Raw genomic sequence first — 24829 nt, 5'->3', positions numbered from 1 at the left:
TGGAATCATTGTATGACATTTTTTTCTTTTGTGGCTTCCATTTTCATTTGAAGATTTTTCCACACGATCACTTGAGTCAGAAATAGTGCATTTATTTTTTTTTAACTTCATCAAGGGCTATGGCAATAGGCTTCAAAATATTAAGTAAGTCCTCTACATTCCGTTTCAATGTCATGTTAGAAACTATGTTATGGTTATGTACTACTTTATCAATAGTATCACGATGTTCCTCGCAAATTTGTAATAGAGTTCCCCAACCTTTAACATATGTCTCAAGGCAGTCTACCATTGTATTCCAACGCACTTCACTTGGTAGGATTAATTTTGGAACAGCATATCGTCTGTAAAATGCATTAGCAAAGTGGTTGTTTCTGAAATATTTTATTATGTATAACACATGTTCTGTCACATTTGAAATATTCAAGTCATTTGCTAACAAGTTTAATATGTGAGCTGAACATTCATAAGTGATGATATTCAAATCTTAGTTTTTTCCCAAACGTTTGCGCATTTTCGACACATTGGCAGAATTGTCAGTAACAACAGAGAGAGCCTTGCACCTAAAGTCCTTCTCATACATTTTTATACTGTCTACAGCCACTTCTGCCAGATAATTTGCAGTATGAGCATGACCAGATGTGTCAACTGTGTTCACTAAATATACATTACCCGATTTGGTCGTTACTGTAGCACATATTATAGGTTCATTATGGACATTTGACCAGCCATCAAACCCAAGACACACACTTTCATTTTCCAGAGTAAGGGAACAATTTTTTTCTTTATAAATAGCATCTAGTAATGGACCACTAATTTCTTTTCTGCCTGGGCGAAGCTGTTGCATAAGTTCCACAAACTGATGATGTTCGACACTACGAAAGGGTGCATTTGTTGCAAATATAAAGCGAGCTACTTGCTGGTCCAAAGACTTTCTGCACTGATGTTGATCGACCTATGTAGGAATCCATTGATATGCTACTTTTTTTCTTTCAACAAAAGTACATCTTTGTTTGATGAAGTTGCAGATGATGTAAGATAAGTGAATGTATGAGTTTGGCTTGTGGAAGGTGTAATGAAGTCTGAAAAAGAAATTTTTTTCTTATTAATTTCGTTCCAAATTACAAATGGGGAAATGTATTTGAAATGAAGACTTTTAGCTCTCAATAACTCTGAACCTATTATGAACAACATGTTTGCATGCTTTTCTACTGCCAGTTTTGAAAGCCAACTACATAAAGCTGGGCTCATGCATGAAAATTGAGAAAACATTAAGAATTTAGAAATATGCAGCAAGTGCCGATACTGCACTGTTTTTGATACACTTAGATAATATTGTTAGAAATAATTAAAGAACAGAGACACCATAATATCATATTAGGCCATCAAAATCATTAATGAAAGTAAAACTTCAAAACTATGAATGCAATTTAAACACAGTCAAAAGCAAAATAAAATATGAACAAGCTTACTGATGATGCTATTGGTATGTGAAATGTGACTTCTTTTAAGTTAAGAATTAATACTTCAAAGTATATCCTAAATGACTTGGTTTCTTATTAAATATTAATTAAGAAATGTAGCAAATTTAATATAGCCATGTTTCTGTTTAAATCATGAGACATATACAATATTACACCTGATGGATCTTACCTGCATCATTATCTTCAACTTGCATAACTGAACTTTCACATTTAGATAGGTGATTTTTCATTCTGACAACTTGACCCTCAAGTTCAGTGCCACATTTTTTACATTTGACCCTCACACCTTTTCTTGATTCCTTCTTAACTTTTTCAAATGAAAGCCATACAATATCCCGCTTTCTGCCACTCATGTTGAACCATTGAAGTTATAGCATCAAAGAATTGAAGTCCAGCAACTCTGCACATCTGAATGTGACTTAACCACAGAAAGGGTATTTCCCTACAGGAGGAGGATTCTACATAGAGTGGGTGTTCCCTACAGAAAGGGTATTTCCCCACAGGATTAGGATTCTACATAGAAGGGGTCTTCCCCACATAATAAGTGTTATAATGTTATAATGCTTATAAAGTACAGTAAGAGATTTCCCACAGAATAGAAATTAACTATTTGTTTTTAATTTTTAAGGAGTATTAAGTAGAGTATGATTTAGGTATAAAAAAATTAATAAAGATAATTTTAACTAAAGGTTCTTGATTAGGATATCATTTCCCCCCTGTAAATCACAAAAAACATGAATGACCAAACATTTGTTGTTATTAAAGAGAAATTAGACCTTTCATTAAAAAAAGTTAAGACATTCTTTAAAAAAATTATTTAAAAAGTTTGATTTTTTTTTACATAAACCACTTAGTTTAAACCATGATTTAAACCATTGTAGTTTAAGTCAGCCATTCAGATGTGCAGAGTTGCTGGACTTCAGTTCTTTGATGCTATAACTTCACTGGTTTAACTTGAGTGGCAGAAAGCAGGATATTGTATGGCTTTTATTTGAAGAAATTAAGGAGTCAAGAAAGGGTGTGAGGGCCAAATGTTAAAAACATGGCAATGAACTTGAGGGTCAAGTTATCAGAATGAAAAATCATCTCTAGAGAAAGCATTCAAATTTGTATTTCTGTTTAAAGCATTCAACAAAAACAATCTACAGTGATGTGATATGACCTGCAATACAAACAGAAAAGAACAAGCTTAATTTTTTTTAACTGATAAACTACAAGACCAAAGTGAAAAGAGTGCGTGTGTTTTCTTTAAGCATTTATTAATGACATTTAGGTTTGGCGCGTTTATTCTGTTATACACACTGTAGTACTGTCACAGTTTTTCTTTTCTTTTAGTATTTTAACAATATATTTGGTCAAACTCTTTGGTAGGTTTTAGAATCATCAGTGGATAAACGGATTTAATAAAACACACACACGCACACACATATGCATAGTTTGAATGTGGTGAGAGCCAAAATAATTAACACAATAGAAAAACCTGGTTTAAACCAAAAATACCTTGTTAGGTTTTTTTAAAATAAACCTGGTTTTTTTTTAATCCTGGTGGTAATACATGTTTATTATTTTTTTCATGTACCTTGCAACAGGAGATCAACAGAGGTCTGTGGCATGGGCCTTCAGAGTTGGCAAGTCAACGGTTTCTCTGGTGGTCAAAGAAGTCTGTAAAGTCCTTTGAGAGACTTTGGCTCCCATATATCTTAAACCCCCCTGAAGAGCATGACTGGATCCACATCGCCAAGAACTTCTCTGATACATGGAATTTTCCCAATTGCGTGGGAGCCTTAGATGGCAAACACGTAATAATGCAAGCTCCTAAAAAAAAACTGGGTCTCAGTTTTTTAATTACAAAATATCTTTCAGCTTGGTGCTATTGGCTACTTGTGATAGCAATTATAATTTTACTCTTGTTGATGTTGGGCAGTATGGGTCGGCTTCTGATGGAGGTGTTTTCGCATCATCTGCTTTTGGTCAAGCCTTCAAAAATGGAGAATTAAAACTGCCAAAAGGTGTTGCCAAGTTACCAGGAAGTGACCAAGCGTTGCCATGTTTTCTGGTTGGAGATGAAGCGTTTCCATTAAGTGTAAACCTAATGCATCTCTATCTAGGAAATAATTTGACTTTGCAGCAGAGAGTTTTCAACTACAGACTTTCAAGAGCAAGGCGCACAATTGAAAATGCCTTCGGTATTTTGGTGGCACGTTGGAGAATTTTTCGCCGTCCTATCATTGCTGCTAAGGAAACAGTTGATAAAATTGTGCTGGCCACAGTGTGCCTCCAAAATTCTATCAAAAAACATGAAGCAACTATGGCTCCAACAGATCACATTTATTGTCCACTAAACTTTGTCGATCAATATGGAGAAGATTATTTGTGGCGTCAGGAGGTAGCATAGGCTACAAGCACAATTGGTAGAACTTGATTGAATGTTCAATGCAGGCTCCATATAACATTAGAGACACATTAGCAACACATTAGCCTCATACTTCATGACTCCTGAAGGACAAGTTCCTTGGTAGTTTCAGTATCTTTCGCGTGGCCAACATGCGGAAACCATCAGAGCTTAGATAATTTGCTGATGTGGAGCCATTTTGGAAGTGTCTCTCGGTATACAGCATTTAGTAGGAGCAGTTTCGTGAAAATGGAACAGAAGTGATAAATATATGTCACAATGATGGCGGCCCCACGTTTAGTAACATATACCTGTATGTAGTCACTATCGTAAACATCAGGGGCATATCAAATATATTACTGTACTAGATGACAAAAATAGTCTTAGTAAAAAATAATCATAAGTTTAAAATAACTTAGAAAATTGGTATTACTCTAATTATACATATTCTCCTTGCCAAATTCCAAAAGGCCTTCGTAGCACAATGGTAGAGCATTTGCTTTGTTAACCTCAATGTATGTGGTTCAAATTCCATCAATTTGAATAATGTATATATTAGAGATGTACGAACCTGCAAATTTTTAAGTCGAGTCGAGTCGAATTTTACAATAATTAGTTCGAGTCGAGTTTGTAGATCATAAATTCAAGTCGAGTCGATTCAAGTCTGAATTTTTATTTGAATCTTTGACACTTAAGTCGAGCTTGAATATTTGCAATTTATTGCTAAGAGTCCTTAGATGGTTGTCTTGTTATATCATGGCCCACTTAATCAAATATATTTAAAATACAAGTATTAATACAAATAATTCATTTAGGTTAAATTCTTAACTGATATAATACAATTCAATAATTGAGGTATAGAGCATAGAATACAAGTATTTTCAAAATTTTTAAATTTTATTTAACAAATATCGCCCAACTGTGAAAATTAAAAAATTCGATATCTCCTAAAGTATTTGAAATTTCTTATATCCGCCGGCTTTAATGAAAAGAGGAATTTAAAGAGCATATAATAAAAGTATTTTCAGATTTTTAACATTTTTTTTTTCTCGCAAATACCGCTCAACTACATATTTACCTTATTTTGAACCGAACGAGTTAGCTGCGGCCTGTAGCATTCACGAGTCAATAAAAAACATTGAATATAATTTAGGCTTGTTGGCGCGAAGGTTAGGGTAAGTTTCACACAATCATTAGAACATTTTTGAAAACTTTCACTTATGGGAAGTGTAAGGCCGTGCTACAATTGGCGCAACATTACAATAAACGTTCCCATAACAAATATAATACATTTAAAGATTATTGCTACAACACTAACGCCGTTACGTTGCCGGCCAATCACAAGCTGGCACTTCCAACCAATACATGCTTTTGTATTTGTATTGAATAGTTACACTTTATAAAATACTTTATACTTCATAATTAATTTTAACTTGCCACTTAACTTGGATAGCAAACAATTATACAAAACGCAATCTCGCCGAATGTAATAGTGTAAACAAACACGGAAAAAAAATTCAAGTTCGCCAACCTATACTTCCTAAAATTAGTGGAGCAAAGTTTTTTTTAAATGCCATTTCGTGATTGGTGGCGTATCAGTCGCAAACATGCGCACAAATATTACGCTACCGTTAATTTATTATTGTAACGTTGCGCCGATTGTAGCACGGATTTACTAAAAAAAAAGTAATATTTCTGCCGATATTATGATTATAAAATTTAATTCGTGTTTTGTTTATTAAAAATGTGTTCGTCTTCTTTGCTATGTGGTCACACCTGTTAAGTTGGCAATATGTAAAACTAAAATATAAATAATATGGCCGATTGTCGTCATTGTTTGTAAGTACGTGTTTCGGTTTTACGTACGTAATTTTTAGTGTCGGCCGAAGTCACGTAAGGAGATATTAAGAATTTATTGTAATTCTATTTTATTATATTTTATCATAGAGTTTTACCCGAATTTCCTTTCGAGTTTCGCCCCGTCGAGTAAAATAAACTCGAATGCCGAGCCGAGCCGAGCTGATGCTACTCGCTCGACTCGACTCGAATTTTCGAGTCTCGGCCCATCACTAGTATATATAACCTATTTTATAACCAAATAAATATTATAATCATTGTGAAAACTAGATTTTGTTTACCTATTTATAAACAAATATATATTATAATATTAAATCAGCTCAATAAAGTTAAGCTTTTTTTGTAGGAAGTATTTACAGACTGATTTTAGTCGCTTAAGCAAAAGTAAAAGCAAATATACAAACATACAGTATACATAATATTGTTCTTAAAGTGTTTCAGGTTAATATTTTCATAATGTCTTAAAGTATTTCTTTCGTATGCGGAAACTTTAAAGTATTGACTGTTTAGTGAATTTAACAAAATGGGCTGCATTTTAATAAAATTCCTTGTAGAAAATCAGGTCCAAAGCTGGGGTTTAATATTATTTTAAAGTCTCAATGAGAACTGTATTGCTATGTGTCTATGATGGTAGCAAGCAACATTTACGATTCAGGCAATGAAGTTTAGTGATGTGTGCAGAAAATATGTGCATGATTTTAATATTTATATACCATAATGCTCTGCATTATTTTAAAGAATAATACTTGAAATTTCATATTCTAAGTTTATTTGTAGCATTGGCTTGAGAACACATGAATTTGCTCGTTACAGAGAAAATATGTTTGCTGGTGACTACTGAAAAACTTGCCCACAAATTTTTTTAAAGTAAGGTTCATCCAACATTTCCATGATTAAATATTATATATGTACTAAAATCTACTTTTCTTCTTTGTTATAAAATGATTTAAGGGCTAATAAAGATCTATTATCTTGGATTTATTGCCAGTGTTATTTGTGCATGTTATTAATATTATTATAAATATGTTTTGTAGATATTCATGGTGTCTACAGTTGCTGGAAACATTATTTAATGAAGACACAGGACTGAGCGATCGGCTAAAATTAGTTTATTCCTACAGATGCATTGTGTAAATGGCATTTAAATTTGTGATTTATGAAGACTAAACTACCCAAATTAATTTAAAACAATTAAACCCAACCATTAACAGTTATGACCTTATGAGCTTCTACATGTAGCTGATACCAAAATTTTACACATGAAAATTACTAACAGAACTGCAACCTGCATGGAGGATTGCTTACAAAAATAATTATATTTGTAATGCAAGGTCTATAACTTGAATTCCCAAAAATCTTTTTCTAGCACTTTATTTTTGGATGTCACATTTCAGATTTTATGTGCACACCTTAAATGTAAATAATGTTCACTTAAATCACGTAGGAACTTATTAGAAAGTTCTAGCATTGCAACAGCAAAACAGGCACATTCCTGCAAATGGTGAATTAACTTCATATACAGCTTAATTTTACTTATTATGTACAACACAAGACCCTGGTCTATAAAAAAATTATAAATATATTTTGTTAGATCACAAGAAATATATATATATATATATCATTGATCTAAATTACTGTGGTCATCCTGTTAGGTAATTTATGAGTTGTATTCTGTTTGGGAGTGCTTATGATTGTTGGCTATGACAGAGGTTAAAAGAAAATATGTAGTTTTACGATATATCATAGTGGTAGGTCACTAGAATAAAATGTAACACATTATTCACATCTTTTTAATGTCAAATATCATTAATTTAATTATGTAATAATCCACCAAAATGTACTCAGTTGATACAATATTGACCAGATAATATTTTAAAGCTAATTCAAATTTTATTTTAAATTAATCTAAGAACAAATAATTATAATAAAAATTTATTAAATACATACAAAAAAAATAAAAGCATTAAATTACACATATGAATCAATTAACTGTAGTTTACACCTACTATATTGATAAATGTTTTTCAGCTGTCAGAAAGTTAATAAAATCATTGAAACTTAATCAATTTTTCCTTCAGAAAAAAAGTCTTTCCTTCCAAACTAACCAAGGCAGTTGTTAAGCGGTATTTGTGTTTATGTGGCTAAAAATTCAAATGTTTATTAACAGAGATATTGCTATGACATAAGTAACTTCATAATTATGTTTGATTGAGAATCTAACACTGTAACTGTGGCCTTTTACAAATGACAAAATGTTAATCAGTCAGTATTTCAAATCATAACTATCCAATTTTCTCAAATATTTTATTTACATAGGTACTTAATTTAATGACTTACCTGTTTGGATGCTGCTTCAAATGTTTTTTCATGTTGGATGTATTACCACTGGTTTTTATTATTTTAAAACATATTTTACATGATGCTTGAACATTATTTATTTTTTTATAATATTTCCATAAGTCGCTATGGGGAGGTGCCATGCCTGTGGTTTGTCAACATATTCGAACAAATCCGTCAGATACATTGTGAAGTACCTTGGTCTGGTGGATCACTTAAAAATAAAAAAATAATACAATAACACAGCGTACTAGATGCTTCAACCTTCAAATTCTTAAATGTAATTGGTATGCATGAGTTTAACTAACAACAGAAACGAAACAAAAAAAAAATACTGGGGTGGGGCAGTAATAAATCAGTCGCATTCCTAAAATAATAGTGTGCTGTGCTGTGGGCTGCATTCCATTTTAGAGTTTAGTCGCTTGAATCTATTCGATACTAGATGTAAAGTACTCAAATTAGTACAGAGTATCGAATGAAAATATTGATACATTAAGTACTGGTATCAAATCAAAAGTAACGATATGAGTAAAGTATCGGATTCGATATAGTGTCCCTACTCTCTTGTATTTCTTGATAAATTAGAAACCAAGTCTGATTTCTATGAACATGCTTTTCCCTAATGTAGGAAACAAATTGTGATTTTAAATAAAAGTATTTCACAACAATACAAATATTGATTGATTTTATTTTGAAAGTAGAAATTAAAACTAATATTTCTGGGGGCAAAATGAATTTCGTCAATTTACCTACACTTGAGCTAACTTCCGAACAGAACAGCAGAATTTTGCTTGGTGACCAAATGTTGTCAGATCATATTAACGATTTTGCTGAAGTATTTAATAAGTCTGTCTCTAACCCAATGTTACCTGTTGAGAGTATTTTTGCCAAGGATTCGACCGCAGTGCTTCCGCACACTGAAAAGTATATTCAAATAATTTTCAATTCCGACAGTATCAATTCTGGTTATTACATCACTGTCTGTTTCGAGGGTAACGTTTTTCATGTTTACGATAGTTTGAATGGGAAGAAATTAACTAAGGCAGCAACGGAATGTGAATCTCTTTTGTACCCTAGTCACGTGACTATAGAATTCCACACAGTTCAGGAACAACGGAATACAATTGACTGTGGTGTTTATGCTGCCGCTTTCGCAAATTCCTTTCGATCCTGAAAAGGAGAGGTACATTAACTCAAATAAAGTCATGAGACACCATCTGCTCAAGATCTTGGAAACAAAGCAACTTTTCCCATTTCCTTCAGTGTTGCTTTCTCATGCACCCTATGGCGAATCCTTTGCTAACATTGTAAAGAGTTCACCATGTGATTCGGGAAAAAAATAAAAAAGTATGGAAATCGCGGAGCCACAAATCATGGCAAATCATCCCTGCTAGTATTTGGGATCACACGTATTTACGCAGGAAGCAGGACCAAAACGTAGTTCCAGTACCCTCCAGTGCGAAAACGTGTCATGAAAAGTTGGAAACAAAAAGTAAATGATCGAACATGCTCTTAAATTTGGCGAAATCTCATCGGAACCCGAGTCGCGGTATAATGTTGAAGTAAACAATTAATTCAGCCCCCTTTCATCTAATGATGATGTTCACGTCGTAACTAAGACATAACGGAAAATTCTGTTAAGCACAAAACGACAGGCAAGAAATCCTGTTTATCTATAAGAGGTGATGATGTTTGTTCTTGGTTAATAAATCACTGGGAAAATGCCGAATCATTTGCAAACAACAAATGCGAAATTGTTGGAAAAATTTGAAAAGACATGAAAATAAAAGTATTTGCTAACAACTACAAGTTCATCGGGACAATGTGTTTAAGGCTTCTTGTACGTAACGGGTCATTTACAGTTAAAACCAGTAGTTATTTTTGTCAGCTACCAGCCAACATAGATTATTTCTCTAGTTCCACATACAACCTACCTTCAGTAACGTGTCCAAGACAGTATTAACCAACCAAATGGTTCAGTAATTGAGCCTATGTTTATCACCCCCTAACACTATGTCACTCAACATGCATAACAAAATGCCATCCATTTGCATTGATATCACAGATTCATGCAACAAGTTTGTGGTCACAGATTCATCATCTCTGCATGATTGTTCACTAAATTTAGATTCGGAAATAAATATTTCATAGGGTTTTTTACGTACCAAAATACGTAATTATTTTAATAACACTTTGGAGATACAGTGCTCCATTCATTTCCCAGTCGTCCGCCGACTAAAAAATTTTGAATATAATATTTACGGATACTGTGACGGCTCCCAGCCTTCAGCATCCCGCAAGACATTTAAGGTGTATGCAACCACCAACGACTGCATATATACACTGAAAACTACGATAGAGGGGAAATGCATGTGTAATAACATTACGACTGTAAAGCCAGAAAGAAAACACAATTTCGCTTGTTATGAAGGGCAGTTGGTGTTACAACAAGGAAAGTTAAAGGATGACCAAAAAGAAATAGGGTTAAACAAAGAACTGCTCCGAGAGGAGATAAGGTCTGAAATGTGCGCTAAACTTAATAAAAATTGTGTACCCCAGTTTAAAAGCTTCCAGGACTGTGGTTCTCTCATTGCGTAGGATATGCTTCATGCAAATATTCTACCAAACAGAATATGTGCAAGACATGCAGGTTTGATATTCATATAATTGAGCAGATTGTGAAAATAGAAATACATAGCACGGGCAGCGTTACAGAAAATCATGCTGGGGATTACGTCGCATTTAATCAACTGCGTGGAAGGAAAAGGAAACTAGTTAAGGAGAAATTGCAGTATGTTACACCAAAACAGTTAATGTCACAACAGGTACTTTCCGCTACAAGCACCGGGCTCGAAGGTCAAAACATGCAGGACATTAAAACACTCAATGTTTTGAAACAAGCACGGTGGGAAAAACTGAAGGAAGGCGACTTCGACCGTGATGACGAAGTGGACGTGATTATACACTATCATCTTCAAGCTGAAGACGATACTTATTATATTCAACATGTTGGAATTCCTTTTCGTGTTTACTTACTGAGCAATGCTCAGTTAAAAATTTTAAAGAAGTGTTTTTAAATATCAGAACTGGTAACTTTACATTTCGACTTGTTGTAGTCACTTTATGAAGATGATTTCTCGAGCTTACCATCGAATCTCGAAAAATAAACAACTTAAATTATTTGTTATGAAAGGTATGGCTACTCTTGTTATGAATTCCGATATCAATTATATGCTCGCTCGTTACTGTGACTTCATTTTAGTTTTGAAATCTGAATTCTTAACAGGAAATGTGCTTCACACAATGCAAAAATATTTAGGGCATGTTTCTTACAGTTCTGATGCTAGCGAAGTAGCAGACGCCGAGCTATTTCACGATATAGACAATGAGGTGAGTACGGGAACTGTTTACTTGGACAGCCCGTATTATGAAATTTTCTGAAGCGAATAGGATAAAATTGAGCATCTTACAGCAATTTGTTACGCATACCAAATACACCAAATACATTATTTTGTCCAGATTTTGCTGATTACATTTTAAACGATATATGCCGTTTGCTCCTCTGTGGTCAGGTATTGTTGCAAGCACCCAAGATGCGAGTACATATAGATTCATTAATGCTGTCGTAGAAAACTGGATGGGAGCAGTTAAAGGAGACGTGCTTGAATGCATAATGCAAAACAAACCTGGCCGATTTATCACCAAAGTAAAAAATTCCGTAATGGCAAAATGTAGGGTTCTTAATTACAACATACCAAAGAATTCGGTGAAACGTAAGCGGGAAATTAACACTGTTATAGAGTTTGAAGAAGATGCAGATGACCCAAATGTTGAGGAGCAGTGGTCGAAACAAAGTAAACGCACAAAAACTTATTTCGATAGAAAATGCACAAGCTTACAAGTTTGCCCAAACCAACAGAACGACTCTTGCATACATGACGTCGGGCACTCACAGATCTCATCACCTGAAAGAACCCAGGTAGTTGTCGATAGCATACAAATTATGAAAGCAGAAAAACTATCTTGTGTAAATATTGCGTGACCAAAAATTGAGTTGATAACCAAATAGCATTAAATACACCAGGAAATATTTGTAAAAACTTGCCAATGGAGATTTTAAGAATGTGTTGTTTATAGTAAAAATTCTTGCCAACCGCAAACAGTATTGAACTTGAAAATGTTCAAAAAACAGTACAAATTGTGATTGATACTATGTTAAGTGTGAACATTGAAATCGAATTAAATGTGTATAGTCATACGTGTAAGCTCAAAAAACAATTATTTTAAGTACATTCAAATTTTTACAAATATGGTTATACATTAACATTTAATGATTCCTTATGATATTTACACTTATTGGGCAGTATTTTGATGACTTTCACAAAGCTGGGAGCCTAGAAGAACAAATAATCCTCACCTCAGAGAGAACCAGAAATGTATTGCTGAACTAGTTATTCGGTTTTCGCAGATAACATTCAGCTGCTCATTATTATAGTTAACATATATACAAACATCAATTGGAATAGTAATATTCTAGCGGAATTTTTAATTTTAGAGAAACACTTTACAAATGAACCATTGCCAGAGTGTTCTCATGTAGTTTTAATTTATTAACTATACAAGACTGGCTTCCAATTTTTATATCATATTACTTGCCTCGTATTTAGACTAAGGAACTGTTATAGTCACCACAGAAAGGATATCATCGGACCAAAAATTAAAGCTTATGTCCCACAAGCGAGCATGTTGGAGGTCATTTTATATAATATTTACATTCATGATAAGGCTAAACCTCCACACAGACTACAATCTAGATCCCAAATTTTTTGCGGGCGGCAATTGTTTAGCAATTAGCATAGCTTACTACTTCAAGCTAGCAAAAAGTAGACTACAAAACGCAAACTGAAAGCTACAATGATTCACAAAATGGATGATTAATAATTTTAAATGTGTACGTTAAACGTTGTATTTTCTGCCTTGTAAATTTGTTATGTAAGCTATATGCCATGACCCACACATCGCCTAGTAAATACAGAATGCTATGCAGGCAACACGATGATGTCCAGCAGGTCTCGTCACCTCGGGTACAGCCACTGACCACTACTGATTCTGTCTTCAGAAACGAAGCAGTAATTTACATAAGTGTGAATTAACGTAAACCCCAAATCAGCCTGAAACAATCGTTTCATCGCATCGAAATCTCTCGCCTACCAATCTCAGGTCTCGACTGGTTATATTTCATGTACAAATACCTAATAAAGACGTTGAGAAGTACTTAGGCGTATTTATAGCCCGTAAATGACAATGGTGACTATCGATGCGAGACTAGTACAGGCACAGGTGAGAATGAACTCATTATACCCTTTGATAAAAAAGCGCATGGGCAGTATTACTGAAATATTTATTTAATGAGGCCTATGAGGCATGTTGGACCAGTAAAGGTTACTATGTTTAAATCATACTTCATAAAACTACCGCGAATTTAAAACAAACACATTCGAATAGTTACAAAAGCTACGTTGTATTGTCGATCCTCTCGTGGAACGAACTATGTATAAGTTTGAACAGATATAACATTTTGATTACTAGAAATCATGATGATATGTACCGCATAAATTGAAACATAAATTTCCTTAAATGGTAACTTAGGACCGGAGGACAATCAGAGAAAATGGTGCAAAATCAGTTCTAACAAGGTTACTTGAGCCCTGTCACACCCCGAGATGCTATGTTGTATGCGCTCTTCACCACGAGTTTGCGTCGTGAGCGAGCGAGTCGTATGAAAAGGGGTGGTCAAGCTCACGCTTCGGCTGGGTTTACAAATCACGTAATTATTGTAACAACCCAACAAGTGCCAAACACAAAAATCCAATAATGATGTTTTCGTATACACTATGCAAGATGCAAAAATGCAGGAAAGCATCAGCCAGACTTTACGTACATAAATTGAAATGTTATTCTTATTATATAACTTGCATAACATTTTTTTTTATATTTCTCACAATAATTTAAATAAAAGTTTTAACTTCATTTGTTGATAATTTCATGTATTGAGATATACATGAGCTATAAATAGTATCCCGGATTTGTTTTCCTAATGTTTTACGATTTCAAGTTTTACAGGAGACAGCTTCAAAATTTCCTTCTTTTTATTACGTGTTCCCTTGTTGCGTCCATAGCTTTTTTTATTAGGCCATCACTGTACAATACCACTGCATGTTATCTAAATAGACATCTTTTTATTTTTGTTATCTTATACAACAACAAATTACATTATACTATTTGTATTGTTCAAATTATATACTTAAGGCAGGTACTAATGGACTAAATCCAGTTTACCTGCTCTGTAGCGCAGAAAATTGTGTTACAATTTTCTTATGTGCTCTTCATTACTTCCTGGCTGCAGGCGGGGTATCGGAGGTAACAAAATGATTTCAACTCTACATTTCCTCCTCTTCAATTCCAACATTAACATATTAACATCCCTCATCATGTATTGCAGTCTCATACCCTTCTGAAAAAACATGAGGTACACATTATTTTAATTTTTTATTCATCGTAATGATAAAAGTTATATGAACAATTGGAGGGTGTGAAGTGACACATCTTTTTAAGTATGAGTTATTTATAGTAAATATTTAATATTAATGTCTTATTATTACTAATATAAATATATATATATTTATATATATGTGTGTGTGAATGCTTATGGCATCCCACTGCTATTACCAAATAAATCTCAATTGTCTCTTAAAAAAATAAGAAAATCATGGGAGACCTACTGTATTTATATTCTGACCATTAGTTAAAGGCTACGGTTAAATTTACATACCCATATAAACAACATTAGTTTAATAAAAAATATGTAAAACAATTTCGAAATAAATAATACTATGTGTTAGACTCCGACACACCATGTAAATATTAATGTTATCATTATCAGTAGTGATCGTTAAGGGGACATTTTCATCCTTCTACCTAGCTAGTAAAAAGCAGTTCCTGTACTGTTGATCATCCACTGTTCGGCAGGCCAGTAATGAAAATTCAGACAACATATCTAAAAATGGCTCCACACGTAAAACCGTGTAATATCTAAAGATTTAATGTAATAATAGTTAACTGTATGTTTATAAACCATCGTAAATTGAATTGCTTGAATAATTTTTAAAAACGGAAAACTATAGTTCTCTTTTAACAGCCAACAATTTCCCTATCCTCAATTAGCTTTATACAAATAAGGCTAACATAATACTGAGAATTATTAAATTTTCTGTTGCATGTAAATATTCTTCACAACATTTACGGATAAATTAGCTTAGTCATGAACTCGGAGGGATATCTGATTCTACTTAATGTTTTCATCGGCCTGGACTGATCAAGTGTTTGGAGGAACTATAACATGACAATGTCACGTATTCTTCTCAGATAACAGGTGGGAGTGATAATAGCTAAAAAAAATCAAAAATCCAGTCATTTAAAACGAAAGTGTGGCCGGTACTTGAAAATCTCTATACATACTTGTACTGTTACATTCATACAGAGTATTTTATGTTAATTGTTTTGGTTAATGAGCATTAAAATTGTAATTATGTTTATTGTATAAAATTGGTACTGTGATATGTAGAAACACATCTTGCTCTATGGCACATGATATATCTTTGGTTAAGAAAAAATAAAATGGTTGTTATTACATGAAATGGAGAGGAGGATAAACAGAAGAAAATAAAAAGTGTGTGTTCATTTGAAATTGTGATGATTATTTTATAAAAGATATAAATTGTTATAAATTTGGTGTTTCAGACTATATCAATAAGGACCTTTATTACTCACTCAGTGGTCTGAAAGTAAGTGGTCTTATGCTCATTACGTAAGTAGCTAAGCCGGCGCAGAAATTTTTTAATATTCATCAAACCAATGCAGTAAATTCAAATAGTTACTGCTGAATCCAGTACAGTGGAGCCCAGTATGTGGGGCCATTTAAGAAAAGTAATGAGGTCCTAATCTATTATCTGATTATCTATTTGAATGTTAAAAAATTTATTTTTAACTGTTATTCTATTATTGCATACATGTCTCACCACACTAAGTCTAAACATAACCTGAAAATCGTAATGGAGAATACGATCAATGAGACTATTGAATCAGTGGTTCAATCATATAGTGAAGTTGATAATTCCAATGATATGGTATTACCTGAACAATCTGTGATGTGTAATGCAACATTGTCAGATTCTAACCAAGGCAGTGATGTGTTGGGACGGCCATTCATCCCCATACAGACGACAAATCATAATGACACTGAATCACCTATGGCATCGCAAGGTACAGCTTAAAATGGTGTAGTATCAGCGATAGTACCAGACAATGTGTATATGTCTTCACCTAATATACCTGATAGTCAGGAGGTTTTACGGCAAATGCTAATCCATTTGAACATTAATATGAGTAACCTTCATTCATCCTTTGATCAAGTAAAAATTGATATAAACAATATGCATTCAGCCATTGACCAGGTTAGGACAAACGTTAGAGCCGACGTACAGACGGAGTTAGCAAGCATAAAGTTAGGCCTTGATGACCTGTGCCGGGAGCAAGAAGACATTTGAGTGACGTCATCGACTTAACTGCACTAAATAAGACTCGTGATTACAGTAGCAATAGCAATGACTAACCTTTAAAATCATGCAGTTGCAATATACTGAACAATTCATGCGATACAATAATGTTTCCTGCATATCATGATCAAACAATTAAAGCTTAACATCACTTAAACAAGACTCGTGGTTACAGTAGCAATAGCAATGACTAACCTTTAAAATCATGCAGATGCAAAATACTGAACAATTCATGCAATACATTAATACCTCTTCTCTATTCTTCTGGACTTCGTCTGCTCGATTCTTCTCTTCGTGAGCATGCTACGCTTAATCTTCAATGGACGACGGACTTAGACTTGGGAGAGCTGAGTGTATAAATATGTGGCTAGGAGTGTGAAGCATCTAGAGGCAGGATTTTAGGGTGTCAAACCCTAGTCAGGGTTTTAAGGGTGGGTGGTTGTGCCGGCAGCAAGAAGACATTTGAGTGACGTCATCGACAAACAAGAATCATCCCTCCTTCCTCCTCTCCTTCTTATTGTCCCCTCCCTGGTGGTCTGTGCTGCCTCCCCTCCTTTTCCCCTACTCCAGTCTTCTCTCTGCACATGCGCTCGAGCGTTTGGTCTCCCTGGTAGTTGTAACGACTGTTTGACCTTCTTATTTCAGGTTTGAACGAGGTAACATGTAACTAATTGGGTAGCAGGTAGTACGCCGTTTCCGACGTGTGTGGGCAGCACGAAGGGGGTATGTGATTGATTAACTCTGTATTAGGTTTTTTCTAAATTGGTTTTCGGATTGCCTTTGGTAATTTTGTTTGGCTTATCATTACTTACGTGTAGGAATCATTTTGTTGCATAATGTTGCTCAGTCGTTTTGATTGGCTGTGTTGCCTTTGCCCAGTATTATCAATTTTATAGGTAAACTTTAAATGTTCACGAGTGGTCGGTGCATGGCACACTCTATGTAAAAGGAGTTAAATAAAACTTTGCGAGTTAAATGCTTTAATGTAACTGTATATGTGGTGCATTTACCGACGCCGCGGTGTCGTAAATATGTAATGTTAGTAATATATTTGTTTTACTGTATTGCAGTTTGCACTAACGATGGTTCGTGAATCTATGACATGGTTCGGTTAGGTTAGGTCGTCATGTGAAATATTTGTTGTAACCTTTGTCAGATGCGGTAATTGTATCAGGCTTCTCTCTTTCGGTATAAATTTTGACCAGTGTATTAATTGCTCTTGATATCACTTTTGCACAGTTGAGATCGTATGTGTGAATCTAGCGAATTATTGTATTGCATGAATTGTTAAGTATTTTGCATCTGCATGATTTTAAAGGTTAGTCATTGCTATTGCTACTGTAATCACGAGTCTTGTTTAAGTGATGTTAAGCTTTAATTGTTTGATCATGATATGCAGGAAACGTTATTGTATCGCATGAATTGTTCAGTATATTGCATCTGCATGATTTTAAAGGTTAGTCATTGCTATTGCTACAGTAATCACGAGTCGTATTTAGTACTGTTAAGCTTTGTTTGATCATGATATGCAGGAAACGTTATTGTATCGCATGAATTGTTCAGTATATTACATCTTCATGATTTCAAGATGAGTCATTGCTATTGGTACTGTACTCACTCGTTATTTTCGTTGTCATTTTCATAGTTGCATGTTACTTGTTTTGAACGAATAAATTTGTTGAACGAACTTGTGTAAATCCTTTGGAAAGTATTATTTTGGTAAGAGTTCACATGTCCTTCATTAGGAACCTTGCTTATTTAATGTTCTATTGCTGTTTTATTTAAATTAATTGATAAATACTTGTACTATTCCCCGAGGTTGGTACAGACCTGGAGCAGAGGCTCGAGGGTCGGTTTTCTAAACATAGTCAGGCAATGATAAAATTGTCGGAGCAGATGACGCTAAACCACTCTCGTCTGGACGACCTGGAGAGCAGGACAAAAGCCTCATTCGTAAGAGCTGCTCAGGATAGGAAAGACATGCTTGAACAGTGTTTGGTGAGTAATACAACTCTAAGGAACGAGTTAAGAGACCAGACTCAACATCTAGAAGCCAGGATTGAACAAGTTGAAGAGGTAACAGCTAGTCTACACCAGCGAGTAGACACCCTTGACACTGATGTGATCCAGGTGGCAGAGAAAGCATCTGACTCTCGGACATCTGCTTTATACCAAGAGTTAAGTAATCACTTGGCTCGACAGCAGCATGTGGAGGAACAGGTTAGAAACCTGGAGGATCGATTTAGGGAGCTTGACACAGTTAACACAGACAAGCAAACACCATCGACAGGAGTAGCTGACAACAAAAACACTCAGGAGGTTCTACTATCTAACTCAGTGCCTGTTACCCCTGTACAAGATAGACCTACTGTAGCTACATCAATCAAAGCCACCAATCTGAGCCATATTGCCCTAATGCATCATCCCGCCAGGCATTGGTCTGAGGCCATATCCACCTTTGCGGGAAAGGCAACTGAAAATCCGATCAGGTTCTTGAATCAGTTTTAGGAGTATGCTGCTACATTCGGACTTCATGACTCTGAGAAGCTTAAGTGTTTAAGCACGGCACTTAAGGGTCATGCATACTTTTGGTGGGAGATGTTGACCGCCGACACACATACATACGACCAGTTCTGCGATGCCCTTAAACAGCAGTTTTGGAGTTAGAGAATTCAGGGCAACCTGAGAGCTCAATTACATACCGAGAGATATGACCCCAAACTCAATTTGTCCATAGAAGCACATATCTCAGCCATGTATGAGAGAACAAGGTACTTGGATCTGAGTATGACGGACGAGGAATTTATTGCTACTGTCCTAACTCAACTTCCAGACATAACTGAGTTTCACGAGCACCTGGTGACTTTTGACAAACTCGAGATACTTAACCGAGGGAAGAAACGAAACGAAACCAAAATTTTAACAAGCAGTCACCGGTGAATAATTATTGGCATAAAAGGGATGGCAAGCAGCAACGAGTGGAACGCCAAGCAGCGGTCAATCTATTAAGCTGGCAGTCTCACGATGAAGATCCGCGGCATAGTAAAAACTTCCGCAACCATTTTAAAGGTAGTAAACAGAGCTTTAACTACTCACCGAAACGATCGGTTTCTTACAAGCGTAAAACATGGTGGTCAAGCAATCGCAAGTACTACAGCGGTAATGAAGAAGGACGTCAGAACAAAGAAGAACAGCGAAGAGATAGCCAACAAAGGTCAGTGTCACCGGAAGAAGAGAGCCCTAGGGAGTCAACAGACAGGTGTCATCGTGTCCATTCTGAGGATGATTACGAAGATCCTATAAAATCCAGGAAGACCAGCAATCGACAACAAGACGAGCAATCTGGAAACAGAGCTGCCAACCATTACGGATTTTAACCCCGAATTACGGAACATCGCTGGTTTATTACGGAAACGAGGCTTTGTGCTGCATGGTAATGGAGAAAATTCTGTTTCTGCTGTGCTTGTTTCGTGAACGCAGTTTGAATACATCGCTTGGTTGCACAAATAACGGAACTAGTAATTGTGCGCATGTACGATGTACTGTCGAATAGTCGAAGTAAGTAAATTAATTCTCGTGTTTTCAAATAATAATGGGATGGTATTACGTCCGTTGTACGATACAACTAGTACATATTCTCGGACTTATCGTTTGAAGGCTACTTACATCACGATAATTTTTGTACGGTACTTTGGCTAACTTGTGTTGTGTTAATTTATTTCTTGAAAGCCATTTTTTTCATCATAGTGTTTTTGTTTTTTTAATGTTTTGAAACATACCACGATGTACGTTTACTAAAGCAAGTATCCGAGACCCCTCCCATATAGTCGTGATATTTTCCAACCTGCCGAGGAGGAGCATACGGCTATCAATCAGCATAAATAGAGTATATCTTGGTGTAAGGGTAACTTTGCATTAAGGGATGACCACTAGTATACTCATATACAAGAAAGATTTCAAGAATCTTTTTAATAGATCCCAACTCATCAAAATTAAGATATACATAAGTATTCCATGAATACAAAAGTTTACAACACGTTAAGCTAAACAGTACAATATAGAGTAGAGCGTGACCGTAGTCGTCAAACCGTGTCTCTTACAATATGTGTTCGCTACATGGGCGAGAAGTCTTATATGTCAAACAGTACTACCTTAAGGTTAACATTGAATACTTAATTCTACTCCTAAGTTCGTACACGCGCGTGTGGGGCGTATAATTTAGTTCGGTTATACAACAGTGGTTACAGACTTTAAAACTACATACGTAAATATTACTAGTGTCACAGAAACGTGTCTTTAATTACTTCTAACAATGTATATATTGGAACAGCGTTTCTGCAGGGGTTGGGCGCATCGCGCACATTTTCATAGTGAGCCTAAGCAGACAAAATAAGGAAGCGAGGTACGTTCTACGTTAAGTATACGAGAGACGCAACAGAAGGAAACCCGATAGTGCAAAATGTACATATCCTCCTAAGACGGGAGCGGGCCGGATTCCCGGCCATGGGCGGCGCCGAGGACCAGAACTAATATAAATGAAAAAAGAAAAAAAATTTAGAATTTTGAACGTGGCGGCCAAACGTAAGCGAAGGGGAATTCAAGCCACTACACACCAACACTCACCCACCCATGACCGGTGACCGGACGCACCACCCGCGACAAACTATTCGCACTAGAACTGTGTACTATCTAAGAACGAGGCGAGCGCGCCCAGCCCCTTTATACTCTAAGGAAATAAGTCCGGCGTAAGAACACACACATGCATAGTTACAAGCGACAAGCAAAATCCTTCCGCGCACCACAAGCGCCTAGAGAGGGGACACGTTGACGTCAACACTGGAAGGAGAAAAGGAGGGGTAATACTCCGCTCAAGGGACGGTGCACTTACAGGTGAAAGAAAACAAAAAAAACATCACGTAATTAATAAGATGTGACGGAAGCAGTGCGCCTCAGCACACTGCAACCACCCTCGCTTAAGGGAGAACACACCCTTGACGAAACAAGTGCTGGAAGGTGTAGACTTCGGCAATCGCAGACCTGCAGGCGGCCAAACGGGGGGGAAGGGTACGATGATCTTGAAGAAGACTTCCCGTGCCCGCATCTTGTTTAAGGGCGCAGGCGGCAAACTAGCGCACTGTGCTCCTTCCTTCGACACGATTGCGTTCCGAACAATGCCGTGGCTCCCAGTGTTAGCGCAGTCAACGACTCGGAGCATGTAGTTGTTGAGTCGGGTAGCAGAGTTATCATTATACTCGCCACGCCTCACACCGTTGACGAGAGATTCAATGTGAGGAGTACGTGCGGTGCGCCGATGGGGGAGTAGCAACTGACTCACCTCAAAGGCGCGTCTTCAAGCGTCCGAAGTTCCAGCATCCGGGACCACCAGTAGTAAGCGGCAGCGATGGCGGGCACGGTACTGCGAAGACTGCGGCAAGGGGAAGGGGGGGGGGGGGAAAGCGGCGAAGCGTGGATCTCAGGCGGTGACGTACGAGGGGGGGGCGGGCCCAGCCCTCCCGTAGCACGTCGGCTAAGGTGATCGGCGATGACAAGTCGAAGCGCTGGCTGGAGGGGGGGGGGGGGGAGACGAAGCGAAGCACACGCGAATTGAGTCGGAGTATCGGAAGGGGGGAAAGAGAACTTCACTGTTCTGGCGCATAAGCGGAACACTAATACACAATCAACAATATTTTACTGCCATATCCATAAATATAAATAATAAACTCTAAAAAGATACAGAAGATACACCAAAGTTGTTTCACAGCTCTAACGCACATAAGCCATCAACAAGTATACATTGAAAAAGGATTATAACCCCACACGCCAATCACAAAACCAAGCGTACGTAATAGAGTACAAAATTACAAGATTACAAAAAAAAACATTTTGGAACACGCGCGTGTACTATACTATAAACGATTTATTGTTAAGCATGATACGCTTTTAAATGGCTAACGTGGCTTTTCCTCAGACGCCCTCGTGTGCCGCGTTTAGCCAAGAGCACCGTGTTGGCCCCCAGAAACCTAGAGATCCTATACGGGCCGACGAAGGGGGGGATAAACTTAGAGCCCAGCTTCCCAATCTTTGAGGGGAGCGCAAAATTGCGTACCAAAACAAGGTCGCCTACTTGAAAATCGCCTACTTGAAAATCGCTCGGATGTCTGCCAGTATTGTACGCATCGGAAACCCGTTCCCTGGCCCTTTGCAAATTAATTGCCACGGAATCTACGATAGCTTCGAGTGCTGAAGGGTCCCAAGCCTCATCTACGGGAGGGAGTCCCCAGATATTAAGGAGAGGGTGAGCGAAACTGCGGCCCAAAAACGGGACAGAGGGGGGGAACCCAGTGGCAGAATGAACTGCACTATTGAGGCCTATCGAAATAAATTCAATGTCTCGGTCCCATATAGTCTGATCTTCTCTGTAATAAGCTGTGAACACGCTTTTTAGGACTTTATTCACCCTTTCGGACATATTCCCCTGGGGGAAGTAAGCGCTGGAGTGAACAGGCTTCATGGCCCACTCCATGCACATGGCTTGCCATTCCGCTGAGCGGAAATAAGAAGCGTTGTCCGACACGATGATAGCGGGGGCTCCCAGTATCTGCCAGACTCGCGTCCGAAGAGCGCGAGTTATCGTAGCTGCTTTGAAATTCCGTAGAGGTAGTAGGATAATGAATTTTGAAAAAATATCAACTAGAACTAATAGGCAATTGTTCCCCAGCGTAGACCGGGTTAACGGCCCGAATATATCGACGTGCACGGTGTGCCAGGGGGCCACGGGAGGGTCAGCGGCATACATCCCTATTTTCCCACAAGAGGGGGGCTTGGAAACCTGACAATCATAGCACGCGCGCACGTATTGACGTACGTCGCCGCGTATATTGGGCCAGGCAAAATGAGCGGAAATTTTTTGAAACATTTTCGAGATGCCGAAGTGACTGCCCAGAAAAGAACCGTGAAAGTATTTAAGGATCAGGGGGCGTAGTGAAACAGGTACTAACATTTTACGCGCTCGTCCCGACTTCCCTGTGTAAAAGACGACACCGTTTTCAAAAACATAGGGTACGTCGGCGCCGGCACTAATTTGGCGACGAATGTCACTACAAAAAGGATCTGTAGACTGTTGCTCTTTAACATTAACGTAGGATTCCGGAAAGATTCTACTTGTATTCACGTGAGCCTCGACAAGTGGGCTAGTGAGCTTATCGTCCTCCGAAAGGTGGGTATCAACAGAAAATTCTTCCGGATTGAACATCCGTGATAACGAGTCAGCGACTACGTTTTCAGTTCCTTTTACGTGTCGGATAACGAAATCGAATCGGGACAGGCGGAGAATCCACCGGCCCAACTTACCCAGTTGGTTGGGGTGGTTAAACAACCAACTAAGGGCCTGGTTGTCCGTATACAGGTCGAATTCGGACCCTTCGAGTAGGAGTGAAACTTCTCTACGCCGAAGAGGCACCCAAGGGCCTCCTTCTCGTATGTACCGAGCCGTTTCTCCCCATCTGACAAAGTTCGGCTGGCGTAGGCAATGGGTCTGAAGGAACCGGCGATTTCGTGACTAAGCACCGCGCCCAAAGCTAGAGAAGAAGCGTCCACATGTAGAGAAAATCTTTTATCAAAATCGGGTAGAATGAGGACTGGGGGACTCGCTATGACTGCCTTTAATTTATTGAAAGCAGTATCACAATCCTCTGACCATGTGAAGGGGACGTGTTTCTTCCGAAGCGAATTCAGGGGCGCGCACAGTCGCGCAAAATTGGGTATAAAGCGCGAATAGTACCCCAATAATCCCAAAAAACGCTGCAGGCCCTTCAAGTTCCGGGGGCGCGGGAAGTTTACTACCGGGGATACCTTGTCCGGATCCATCAACAACGTACCCTCGGCAATCACATACCCCAAGAACCTGACGGACTTTTGCGCCAGCGAAATTTTTTCGGGATTGACGGTGAGGCCTGCACCGCGCAATCGCAAAAAAACCTCGCGCAAATGCTGCATATGTTCACCAAAGGAATTGCTATAGATGATGATGTCATCGATATAGTTAAAGGCAAAAACCATTTTAACGTCTCGCAGAATGTGGTCGAGGACCCGGCTAAGAGCCTGACTACCAAACTTTACTCCCATAGGTATTCTTTTATATTCGTACT

The sequence above is a fragment of the Bacillus rossius genome, chromosome 1 (genome assembly GCF_032445375.1).
Source record: "Bacillus rossius redtenbacheri isolate Brsri chromosome 1, Brsri_v3, whole genome shotgun sequence".
NCBI lineage: Eukaryota > Metazoa > Arthropoda > Insecta > Phasmatodea > Bacillidae > Bacillus > Bacillus rossius.
The sequence above is the reverse complement of the archived record's forward strand: the minus strand, read 5'-3'. Positions refer to the sequence as shown.